This window comes from Medicago sativa, chromosome 8 (assembly GCF_051527215.1).
Source record: "Medicago sativa cultivar Bolivia chromosome 8, Bolivia_mono, whole genome shotgun sequence".
Classification (NCBI taxonomy): domain Eukaryota; kingdom Viridiplantae; phylum Streptophyta; class Magnoliopsida; order Fabales; family Fabaceae; genus Medicago; species Medicago sativa.
The window spans coordinates 53606334-53620425 of NC_140756.1; the positions used below are offsets into that span (position 1 = coordinate 53606334).

General features: G+C 31.4%; 1 pseudogene; it reads left to right on the forward strand.

Annotated features, from left to right (window-relative positions):
• Nucleotides 1-12492: 12492 nt before the first annotated feature.
• Nucleotides 12493-13514, forward strand: LOC146899529 (uncharacterized; annotated as a pseudogene).
• The last annotated feature ends 578 nt before the right edge of the window (nt 13515-14092 follow it).

Here is a 14092-nt window from a genome sequence, read left to right on the forward strand (position 1 = left end):
GTCGCAATAGTCCTCAATATGGCGAAGCATATTGCAGTAGTAACAAAAGTTTCCCAATCGTTCGTATTTGAAACGAATAGTTCTTGTTGGAACATTAGTGTGATGTTGGAAAATAAATTGGAAGATTAAACACCAAGTAATCATACTTTGATCTAATGTTGTGTGAATTGAAAAAATAGAGTGTGGGGGTCCCACATAAAATAGAACACACACATTAGTAGTGTTTAAATTGCGGTATTTAATTTTAAATACTTAATAATGATAAAAATAATAGTAATTATTATTTTTATTCAAGAATATCACTTCCCATAAATTTAGCTTATGGTGGTTGTGATAAGAATAAGAATTTAATTAAATTTCTTATATTTCCTTCATTCAAATCCAATAGTTTGTTTCCTCCACTTTTGTGGATTTGTTTCTTTTGATCTTATCCACAAGTGTTGTTGAATTGATTAACGGATAAACTTCATTTTAATTTTATCCATTAAGAGTAACTTTTGTCGCAATTTGTGCTAAAACAGTTACAGAATCTCTATATAAATAGAGGACTCCACTCAGTTCAAAAACACACGAAATCGCACAGTTGATGCTTCCTGTGCGGTTTCTCTCTTCTCCCTCCGACTTGTGTTAACAAGTTTCTTCTGCTTCTACTCCTTTTTGTCCCTTCGGAATTAAGAGTGTTCTTAAGACCAAAGTCCCTTTTCGGTTTAATGTCCCTTCGGAATTAAGAGTGGTCTTAAGTTCATAGTCCCTTCGATAATATATGTCCCTTCGGAATATAGAGTTCTATTAAGATCATAGTCCCTTTCGTAATAATAATGTCCCGTCGGAATTAAGAATGATCTTAACAGTATATAAATTATTTCAATAAATTTACTATTTAAGGAGAAATGGTGGTATCACCATATTTGAGTGGTCGTAGTACCATATTGAAAGTTTGGAGAACTTAAAGGTTAGAATGGTGGAAACACCATATTTGAGTGGTCTAAGCACCATATAGAATGGTAATAATACCATATTAAAGTGGTTTCAGTATATTTGAGTGGTCTTAGAATCATATTTGAAGGTGTAAATCTCGAACGATTTTCTACAGTGCAGTAGTTAATCGAACAGTTGTAGCTGGGCTTGTTTTATCCTGGAGGTGGCGTGGTTGATAGTCTACCTTGCACAACTTTGGGTAGTGCCACGAAACGTCTTAAAGAGAACGACCTGGTCGTGACTCAACCTAGTAACAACTTCGGTAGATAATAGAATTTGGAAATTCAAATATAACAGTTTGGAAATCCAAAAACAACAGTTCTTGAGTCTCCCCCTAGTCTTTTGACTTTTTTTGTCGTTTGAGGGGATTGGTGACATCAATGAGAACACGAATAAGCATGTATGCCCGGAGATGGTCTATGTTGTTCTTGGTATCATACTATAGGAAATCGCCCATGAAGTTTATGAGATCCTTCCCCACCTTTTTTTTGCCATAAATCATGTCGGGAGAAGCTTGAATTACATTCTTCTCCCCTCTTATGTTAAAAGTTATAGTAAACTACACCCTCCTCCTATGAGAGTAGTTTGAATTACACTCTCTTCCCCTCTTATGTTAAAATATAGACACTTCCCTCCCCTGAAAGATGCTTGAATTACACTCACATTCCCACTCATGTTAAAATATACATTTCCATCCCCTCTTATTCAAAACATATTAGAAAATATTTCACTCTCATCCCCTAATAGAAGCTTGAATTACATCCTCCTCCTCTCTTATGTTAATCTACAGTTTACTCCTTTAATAATTTTTTTTATTTCTAACAATCTAGTAAAAAATAACAATCTAACACACTTTGAAGAGAAATAGTATTGCAGGTCCATTTTAATATAATTAAAGTTTGAATGCATATTTTTCGTTATTTTTCATTCACAATTTCATTAACATATAGTTTTAAACCCCTATTATAAAATATGAAACTGCACAAAATAAAATTAAAATACGTAAGAAATTATTAAAGTTAATAAAGTATGCTCATTTTAAAGTGAATTTTATACCCTAAATTTTAAAATTAATAAAAAAATTAAATTTAATAATCATTGACATTTTAATAAGAAAGAAATGAATTTATTTTTCTTAAATGATGGTTCAAAATTTGTATACATCATAACAATATTTATTTATGTTAAAATAAATTTAAGTGTAGTGCATATTTAATTATTAAGGAAGATGGTTGTAATTCAAGAATCTCATAAGAAATAAGAGTATAAAGTTTACTTTTCAAAGGAGAATATTGTAAGCATATTCCTTCAAAGATATCTCTGTTTGTGTGGCGCCTCCTTCGCAATAGACTTCCTACTAGAGACAATTTGGTGCAGCGGCGTGTCCTTCAGTTACATGATTCGGCTTGTGTGCCTGGTTGTGGTGAAACAGAATTCGCTACTCATTTGTTTTTAGGATGTGACACTTTCAGTTCGCTTTGGGGTCATATGTTGCACTGGTTGGGTATTTCTTCGGTTTGCTCAGGTGACATTCGACATCATTTTAATCAATTTACTAATATGGCAGGATTGCCTAGAGCCACTCACTCTTTCTTGACAATTATTTGGTTTGCTTATGTTTGGGCTATTTGGAAGGAAAGGAACAATCATGTATTCCAAAATACGGTCTCAGATTCTTCTATTTTAGCTGAAAAAGTTAAGTTGAATTCTTTCTTGTGGCTGAAATCTAAACAGGCAAATTTTAGCTATAGTTTTCATCATTGGTGGAAACACCCACTTTTGTGTATGGGAGTTCATGTGTAATATGCTTTAGCTTCTACTGGTGCTTTCTGTTTCCAGCACCTGGCTGTTGTAAATACTTTGGGTTGGTTTGCCTTTTGCATGTCTTGTGTAGGGTAATCCAACTTTATTTATAATATATATATTTTTTTTGTTAAAAAAACAATTGTATAATTGAAGCTTCTCTCAAGAGAGATGGCAATGTAATTTACTTTACTCTATTTTTTTAAGGGTTCATAAATACAACAGTCTATTTTGAAAATAAAATATTACCACATGGAAATGCAAAAAGTGGAAGTGGTTTGTGATCAGAAAATTCGCTTTTAGCAGTTAAGAAAAATATGTACAATATAATAATTCCTCGACATAACGTTTGTATTTGAAGTGGCTTATATTTTAAAATGACTCTAATCTCAAAAGGTGTATACCAATATGCTTCCCATTGGAATGAATTGAAACTTATAAAGTAAGAAATAATTGGATTACACGTTCTGGTCGACAAGTCTCCTAGAACCTTGAAGCATTCTAGGTTAATTGGTCCCTTCAATTGATTTTTGTGTATTCTAATATAAGATTCCGTTGATAATTCCTGATTATTGGAAACCAATTACAATGGGACAATGACAGAGTCGAGCTCAATATAAATTATAATTTTATTAAAAAGTTGAGTTCAAAGACAACACACCAACAGATTAATTATTTTTATATAATTATTTAATATTTTATTTTGATGTTACTTTAATATTATATTGTTTCTAATAATTATTTTTTATATAATTATTTAATATTATATTGTTTCTAATATATATCAACAGATTTTATATAGTAAATCTAATTAGATGGGTTTCTAAAAATATTCTGTATTGTTGCAGTGTATAATCTTTAAACTTTTAAAATATATAAAAATTATTGGAGGCTTAAATAGGTGGTTTACATCGACATATGTTATGTTTGATTTTGACTATAATTATTGGAGTCTTAATTCTCTTTCTTTTTTAATGATTGTTACTTAGTTGTTTTTTTGCTTTGGTCATTCATTCTTGTATTGGATCGCTTCTAATCTTTGTAACTTTCCGATGTCTTTTCAGACACATCTTGTGCTTATTTTAACCTGTTATATATATATATATATATATATATATATATATATATATGGGTTTTGCTAGAAGGCATCTATGAAGGTGTCTTTTAGCAATCCACATTTCAAGGTGTGATTTTCACTTTTTAGTTATAAACTTTGCTAAAAGACACCTTCATAAAATGTGTCTTTTAGCAAAACCCTATATATATATATATATATATATATATATATATATATATATATATATATATATATATATATATAATGTTCTTTTTTAAAAAAAAATAAAAATGAAATATATAAATTAATCATAAGAAAATTAACTATTAATATTCAAAAAATTATAAATGTAATATTAATTATTAACCTTAAATAAATTATAAATTACCAATTCTCGTGATCTTCACTTAGTTCGTACTGATACAGATTTTATATGTAGGGGCTTAAGTTTGAACCGTGCTTTTCCCATTTATTAATCTTATATAAGGATGTATTTAGAAAAAAATTATAAATTATCAGACATGTCTAATATAAAATCTTATCTATTGCCTCAACATGGATTGAGTCCGGCGAAATGAATTCGATTTTCACAATATAACATGTTAAATTTGAGTCTTAATTGAAAAGATCTCAATATTTACTGTTGATTATGTCTCAGATAAAATTATTTTTAATGAAGGAAACCTATGAAAATTTAAAAAGAAAAATATATTATATATCGTGGGACATATGATGCCCAAAACAAGTGATATTTAGTCCTTATCAGAGGTGTCCTTTTATAGCATATACCACCTCAAGTGACGGATGATATTGTACACCGTCTACCGTCCTTGAAAGGTCAAAAGAAGCTGCTCTAGATATTTTTATGGATATCAATATTTTTTGTTTTGAAAGAATTTTTATGGATATTAATGTTGTAAACTAGTTTTCACATAATAGATTCTTTTTATTTTTATTTTTAAGTATTTTAGTAGTTAAAAATTCACTCTTTAAAATAAATAAGTAGAGAATTTGTCATCGTAAGCTTAACTCAGTTAGTAGGGAACACTACATAAAATATATAACGTCTGGGGTTCAAACCCCGACCACCATAAAAAAAATAAGTAGAGAATTTAATGTTCAAACTCTAGTCTCGGCATGTTAAGATATTTCCACCAACTGAAGTATGTCAAGGAGACATAATTTTTTTCTATATTGGTTGATATATTATCGTGCACGTGAAAATATCGTTGGGTTTATATAACTCAGAGCAAAAGACGTGATTATAGAATGTTACCGTGACCTCAGCTAAATAAAAACAGAAAATTGCTGTTCACACATTTGAGAAGGCTGGGACACACATGTAAAATACGCTTTTGCCCTCTCGGCAGTTAACTGCCGAGGAAAAATAAACCCGGCTGCAGTTAACTACCGAGGAAAACCTCGGTAGTTAACTACCGAGGAAAATGAAAACTCAAATTATCATCATCATCTTCCTTGGTTTACACTGTTTAATACTCTGCACCGCTATATCAAACTCTTGGGTTGTGTGACTGCGAGAGAGATCACTGCAGTTGCTCACACTTTAGCCATGATGGCTGCAAACATGACTTGCTTTCAGGCGGCATAACCGAAAGGAAAACAATTGATGAAAAAAATTGTTAAATCCTTTGAAAGGCATCGTTAAAATCCATCAAACTCATCCTTAAATCCTTGACAAATTATCCATGAGTTAAATCTCCTCTCTTTTTCAGTTTGTTGTCTTTTTCACTTATAGTTATCCCAAATCCTTCAAAGACAGTTGATTTTGAAATCCTTCACGTGTTTGATGCTTTTTTTAATCAATTTTAGGCATGAAGGAAAACAATAATAAAATAAACTAGCAAACAAAACCCAACAAACAAATTCATGTGATGATGATGATGCAACCCAAAAAACAGTAAACGCAAACAGCAAATCCATCAAACGATAACAGCAACGATAGAGTTTTCATTTTCCTCGGTAGTTAACTACCGAGGTTTTCCTCGGTAGTTAACTGCAGCTGGGTTTATTTTTCCTCGGCAGTTAACTGCCGAGGGGGCAAAAACGTCTTTTATATGTGTGTCACAGCCTTATGTAATGTGTTAACAGCAATTTTCATAAAAACACTCAGAATGTTAATTGTGTACCATGAAGCCATCGTTATAGAGTTTATCTATAATTGTACAGACTATTTAATATGTATAATAGAACAACTTGCCCTTAAAAAAAAAATCATAGAACACCTAGGTATATTAACGGTTTTTTCTTTAAAAAAAAACCTTTTCTTTAATAAAATTCTAGGTATATTAATTGAGCAATGCTATATCTCTAGAAAAAAAAACATCAAGAATTCTTCAAGAATAAAAAGCAACCAATCACAATGCACTATTTGCCACAATTCAAGGAGGTGTGGCTGAAAAATAGGAAGTGGACAAATAAATCATGCAATTAAAACTTGCCACATGTGTCTTGAAAAATTCTTGATGCTATTTTTCTAGATAAATAGCATTTTCCATATTAATTTAAGAATAACCGAGAATAACGTGGCTTTGTCCCGAAGCAATTGGCTTCCAATATATCCTGGAAAAAACTATTCAATCAGCAACACTCCTTCATAAATGACTCTAATCTTTTTGAAGAAATTAAAATGAAATTATATAAAATCAATTAGAGAGAAAAAATAATGTTACATCAGAATACGATATAAATCACCAACAAGAAAGCAAAGAGAACGGCCACAAACATAAAAGAGGATGAGAACGGCCACAAACATAAAAGAGGATTTATTCACCATATGTGGTAGTTAAAAGTAAAATTGATGTGTTTCGCTTTCAACCATTCATAGGATTGCATCTTAATTTTGCCAAACAACTGCCGGATAGAATCATATTTATTCTTGACGGTTCTTGCATTTTTTTTTCTTTCCATAATGCACAAACTTATGAAACCAAATTAATAGGATAATGCCACGTTTGTATTTAGAGAAGTGGCCGCCGAATTGAATTAAGCGATTTGAAATACGATGTGAACCATGACGAATCCTAACCAAGCATAAACAATGACTCAAACTTGACGAAAATAGTCGTAATGAAGAAAAAATGAGTCGCGACTTCTAAATTAACACACGCTCCCACACAAGATTGAGCAGTAGTCAGAATCATCCGTCTCTTGAACAAAATGTAATTTGTTGGAAGGCGGTTGAGAGGAAGACGCCACAAAAAAAAAAGACTTCTAGAGGAACATTTTGATGTCAAAATACAAGGTTATCATCAACGATGTTGTTTTGAATTGTTGTAAAAAATTGTAAGCCGAACTAACAATATTTTTTTTGAAGAATGCAAACTCCACAACCACCTATCAATAACACAATCCTACAAAATAATAGAATTCACCAGAGCACTACACTCCCTCAGTTGCTCCTCCTCGTAAGCCCATAATCTCATACGCCACTTTCAAACCTCACCTCCCTCACCCTATCCTAAATGATTCATCTTAGCCACTATCGCCATTTTATTATAAAAACCTCAAAAAGACGACTAAAATAATAATCTCTTTCAAAAGATAACTATCATTTTAATCGTAAAACCAATTAACAAACTAGTCGTTCTGCTAATACAGTTCACAACCATGTCCTTTGTTAATTTTTTTTCATTAGTTAGTAATCTTTATAAATTATGATCATTTATGAAATTACACTCAATTTAAGTCTCTCACAATTTTCTCTCTTTGCTCTTATTTTTACACAAAAGTTTTCTGATATTTTAACATCACAATTTCATCTTTTAGTTTATGTATCATTAAAAAAAATCTCTTTAGTTTATGTCAAATGTATCCCATTCAATATAATTATCAACAATTTTGTAGTATTTTATGCAAAACCACCAACACCCTAGTTCTCAAAATTCCCAATTTTTGTCACCACCAACAAACTCCACCATATAATCTTCTCTAATTTTTCTCTCATTCTTCTTTCACTCAAATGGATCCAAATAGTTCAAAATACCTTAATAATCTCTTTTGGGAGTTGATAGAAGAAGAACTCATGGACAACACGGATGAGGAGTTGTTGATGCCAATGCTTGAGATGAAACAACAATCAGAAAGTTCTACTAGGCCCAGATGAAGAAGAAAAGCTGTGAAGAAGAAGAAAAAACAAAACTATTTGCTCAACATAAAAAATCGACAAGAAAAGATGTATAACACGTTTGGTGTGCTCCAATCTGGATTTGCAATTATCCGCGGCCCATCACGTGCTTGAATATGGAAACTCTCAAGCATATAATTTATGCATGCATCATATTACATAACATGATTGTTGAAGACAAACGACACACATATGAAGATGATTTTGATTACTCATAATGTGAATAATGATGATGTCTCAACAACTGAAACATCTAACCGTCCTCATCCTAATCTTTCAATAACATTACAAAAGACATCAAATCTTCGTGAAAAACAAGTTCATCGACAACTTCAAGCAGAAAGAGGAAAACTAATTTTTTTTACTACTATTAAAATAAATGGATGATGTAATTGTTAATGTGTGTACCTAAATGCAAAATATTTATGTATGTAATCAAGTAAGTCTTGGCCATCAATAACTCATTTCTCTATATTCAGCGTCTGCGAGTTTCATTACTAAATTTTTTGAAATAAAATAAAAAAATTCTCTCATGTTTTCTTCATTTAAAATATCCTCATTTTTCTTGAATAAAAAATATCGTCGTTTAGTCTAGAAGTCCTAACTCAACTGACAAATGTCGAAATGGCAAGATCGAACGTCAAGATCCGGGTTCGAACTCGAAACCTTACAATTGTGTGTGAATTTTAATTTCAGTGGATTACCACTTCATCTAAAGAAAAAAAAAATCGTCGTTATTAAACAAACATCTTTATGTTTCTACATATTTTGAAATTGAAATACCTTCCCTTGTAAATAAAAAAAACCACTTTGCCCTTTACTTTTGTAAGATAAGATTCCCACTAGACACTATGCTCATAGAAAAAGATCTTAATACATAAAAGACATATCTTTTTTTAGGCTATAAGACAAGTTAAATGGCATATCTTAAAAGAAGTTTGCTTGCATGATGACAAATGTGTGGCCACAAGGTCAATTGTGCCGTTGTGAGCTGTCAATTTTTGTTGATAAAGTCTTTTCGATGGGAGGATGGTTGGTCGGGACGGATCCATCCACGTACTTAGATTGGAATAAGTATAGTCAAATTAAGTGAGGGTCAATTGATTTCGTCCAACCTAGTAAACTTGCGGACCAAAACGGTTCAATACATCTAGTATGTTTATTTTTTTTGTTTTTTTGAAAGATAGTATGTTTATTTTTTGAGAGGCATATATATATATATATATATATATATATATATATATATATATATATATATATATATATATATATATATATATATATATATATATATATATGAGTCAGGATCCGTTGACACCAGGTGTCAACGGTTATATTGACACCAAATCTCATCCATTGAATTAATTGATCTAATGGTATGTATTTATTTCCTAAATCACTGACATGAGGTGACCCGCACACTAGTTACGCTCACGTCGTCTTTAATGCTTTCAAGAATGAACATGTTCGTTTCCCCCCACCGATCCCAGTAATGGCAACAATTCAATTTAATGGGTTTTCATTTATCAATTATCAAAACCATAAAATTTGTTAAACTCCCAACAATCTCAATTTTATTTTTTTTGAGGAAAGAACAATCTCAAATTTTAACTTTAACCAAAACCAATTAATTTGGAACGAATTAGGATACTACCTGGTGGCATTTTAATTAACCATTCAATCATGGTAAAAACCTAAAATTATAACAAATGGATTCAAATATGTCCCAATTTCCCCACCCAATTATTGCTCCCAAGGGGTGTTGAATCTTCATGATTACTTTGATATAATTAAGCATCCTATAGATATCGGTATTTTCTTGCAAAATTTAAGGAGGTTTTTCGGCTAATACATAAGAAATTTGATGAAATTTAAAATTCAAGAATCATGAAATTTCTACCTCCAACAATGGCAAATGATGGAAACATCATGGATAATAGAAGGAAGAAATGAAAAAAAAAAAAAAACATTAAGAGGTTGAAAACATGAGGTTTTAGGGAAGAATGTGAATGAGATTGATGAGAGAGAATATAATAAATAGTCTTAAAAGTGAGATATAAAATATTGAATGCCCACGTTAAGATTTTGATAAATAATTATTGACCTTTAGATTAAGAGAAATGAACGCTTAAGATTTGGTGTTAACGAATTCGTTGACACCTGGTGTCAACAGATCCTGTCTATATATATATATATATATATATATATATATATATATATATATATATATATATATAGAGGAAATATAGATATTTTGTTTGATTTTTCTCTTTTCTATTTTATTCTTTGTATAAAAAATATCAAATTTTGGTGTAAAGGTTTTTTTTATCCAATTTTACCTTTTGTTTAAACTTGAACATTACCATTTTATTTGGTCAAAAAAAAATTACCATTTTATTGTTCTTTTTTAATTATGTAATTTAACTTTTTAATTAATTAAATAAAATTTAACATCTTCTATTTTTTTTATCGATAATCAGAAAGATGAGCAGGAAACATTTCTTGATGCTAGTCCCTTTAAAAAAAAAAAATGATGAGCAGGAAACATTTCTTGATGCTAGTCCCTTTAAAAAAAAAAAATGTCTTGATGCTAGTCATTAATATTTTTTTTATAGAGTAATCCATGTTTTAAAAAAATTAACATATAAAAATATTTACCAAATTTTAAATATTTTTCTCTGTCAATTTTTTTAAAATAAAATAAAATAAAAATATTTAAACAATTATATTTGTGTGGTTATGTTAATAATACACGAGCCTTCTGCCCACTTTGGGCCAAAGTGCTGGTAGGCTTAAAATTCGGGTGTAACTATTAACATATCCTTTTATTTAAAATAATTTTTCATCGTCTGAAATTTTATTTTTCGACGGTAAAAAATTGTTCAAAAATTTTATCCCAATAGTTTTATCCCAAAATGACTAATCCATTTCAATTGCTCATACATAAACTATTGTCATTGGGTGAATTGGAAAAACTTGACTAAGCCCAAATCTCAAGGTGGTTTAGGCATTCATACAGCTAGGAATACAAACATTTCACTACTTGGCAAACATATACGGGACATTTTACACCAACCACAAAAGTTATGGGTTCAGATGATGAGGAACAAATACATGTCTGATACTCATATTTTGCATTCTTCTTTTAAGCCTGCTGATTCTTGTACATGGCGTGCTATTGTGAAGGCAGTGGAAATATTAGGGCCAGGTTTAAAACGTATAGTCGGGAAAGGACATATATCTGTCTGCTATGATAAATGGATATATAATGTCTATCTTTGAAATGTTGTGCCATATGTTGACATTAGTGACACAAACCTTCGTCTTTGTGATTTGTTTGAAAATGAAGTTTGAAGCTTCAACAAACTCTATACTCAACTTCCTTCTTTTTACCAAGATTGTATTCGTAGCATTACCATTGATAGCGACGTTGATGATAAACTCATTTGGAGTAGGTCCCCCAATGATATATATTCGGCCAGTCATGGTTATAGATGGTTAGATCAAAATTCAAATAAAAAAGTGGTGACCAATACTACCTGGAGTTGGATTTGACGGCTTCCAATTATGGAAAATCTGCGGCACTTTTATTGGTTAGTGATGCAGGGTAGTCTTCCTACCAATTCATTTAGAGTCTCACTTCCCCTCACCTTCAATACTTCTTGTCATAGATGTGGTGCTGCTGTTGAGAGCGATTTGCATACTCTACGGAATTGCCTAGAGCAATGTCTATTTGGATGTATGTTTATCCTACCTATCCTAACAATTTTTACATGCAGGATTTTCAGCTTTGATATAAACATCATGCTACAATGGAGGCAGATACTAAGTTCATAGTAATTTGTTTACTTGGAATTATGTCAACATCATAATCTCTTATCACGCCTCTATGGTTTACACTCTTGGCACCACTAGTAAGCATCATGTGGTCTGTCAGGTTCGTTAGAATCTCCCTCCTGAAGGCTATATTAAGATCAATGTAGACGGTTCTTCCTTTGGTAATCCCGGTAATGCAGGTTTTGGAGGTCTCTTGAGAAATGATATGGGGAATTTGGATTCAAGGATTTTTTTTCTTGTGGTAGAGCTTCTAATTTACTAGCTGAACTTTCCACTATTTGGAAAGGACTTCAAATCGCATGGAACCTTGGGTATAGATCTATAATCATAGACTCAGACTCTAGGGCAGCTTTGGATCTTATTGCGGATACTAATCATAATGATTTTTATCCTCATGCAAACTTACTTTCTCTCATTAGGAAGCTCTCTTCTCTTCTTGGGTGGTCTACTTTAATCATAATTCGAGAGAAGGAAATGGATGTGCTGACTACAGGGGCAGATGTACATTGAAGCATGGTGTGGCAGTTGCCACACCAGATTCTAGCCCAATTTTTATTTATTTTTTATATGCATAACAGAAGGCACTTGAAGTTAGGGAAAGTGGAAAACACACACAAACAATACAAAACGCGTTTCTTCTTTTCTCTACTCTTGTATAGTACCATTGTTAAGGTAATTGTAGAAGTGGGGGATGATCTCTCGTTTGATAAATTTGGTGAAACTGTACTTTTGCTTGATGTGCTTCAATCATTTGATTTTATCTTCATGTTATATATGATGGTTGAGATTTTGGGAATTACAAATAATTTGAGCCTAGCACTACAAAGACGTGATCAAGATCTTTTAAATGCTATGTCACTTGTTAATGATACCAAAAAACAATTACAAAAAATGAGGAATGAGGGGTGGGAAGATGTTATATCCAGGGTTGTAAAAATTTGCACTAAACATGATATTGATGTACCTGATATGGATGCACCATATATGGAAGGAAATAAACCTAGGCGAGTCCCTCCGGTTTCTAGTGTTTCTAATTTGCATCATTATAAGAATGATTGTTTGTTTAGTGTTTTAGATTTGCAATTGCAAGAGCTTAATGCTAGGTTTGATGAAGAGAATACCGAACTTTTACAATGTGTTTCATGTTTGAGTCCTGCAAAGTCATTTGCTGCTTTTGATGTGAACAAATTATTGAGGATGACTGAGCTTTATCCAAATGATTTTGTAGATGTGTCGGAAGTGGAGTTGCGCAGACAACTTTAGAATTATGTTAGAAATGTTAAATCTGATCCAAAATTCGCAAAGTTGAAAGGGCTTTCGGATCTTTGTGCAATACTTGTGGAAACAAATAAGTGCAAGACATTTGCTTTGGTTTTTAAGCTTTTGAAGTTGGCTTTGCTCTTGCCAGTTGCAACTACAAGTGTTGAACGTGTTTTTTCAGCTTTGAAGATTGTGAAGAGTCATTTACGTAACAAAATGGGTGATTAATGGTTAAATGATCGTCTTGTAACTTATATTGAAAGAGATGTTCTTTTCACAATTAGCACTGATGTTATTCTAGCTCATTTTCAACAAATGGATGGTAGACGATTTTCATTGTAATTTGCATCAAACAATGTTATATATTATTTTTAGTATAATTTGTATTATAGTTTCTTTAAAAAATTTGCCACACTAATATGATATGTCTAGATCCGCCCCTAGCTGACTGGTTGACCAAATTTGGTGCTAAAAATGTTGATTCCTTAAAGGTGTGGATCTCTCCTCCTCCTCAGCTAAATATCGCTCTGTTGGCGGATACCTCTGGGGTATTTAGACAGCGAATTACTTAGTTTTTTTTTTATTGTTTTCCCCTTGATAAAAAAAAATTGCTCATACATAAAAAATTATATATATATATATATTTTCAGTTGCACACTTTAATTATTACTTGTGTCATTATCAATTCAATATATTCCACTTTAATTGATTTACTAAAAATTTCATTAATCTTGTGGATGTTTTAAAAGTTTTTTCTTTTTGCTGTTTAATATTTTAAAATTTAATCAGCCTTAAAAAGACCTCTAATTTTATTGTTGTTAATTTTTAGGCTAAAGTGCAACTTTGGCCCCCTATCTTTTAAAAAGTTGCGATTTTGGCCCCCTAACTTTGAAAACTACAATTTTGGCCCCCATGTTTAGGGAAATATGCTCTTTAAACCCCCTAACATAAGGGAAATATGTCTTTTGACCCCTTATCTTTTCAAAATGTTGCGATTATGACCCCTTATCTTT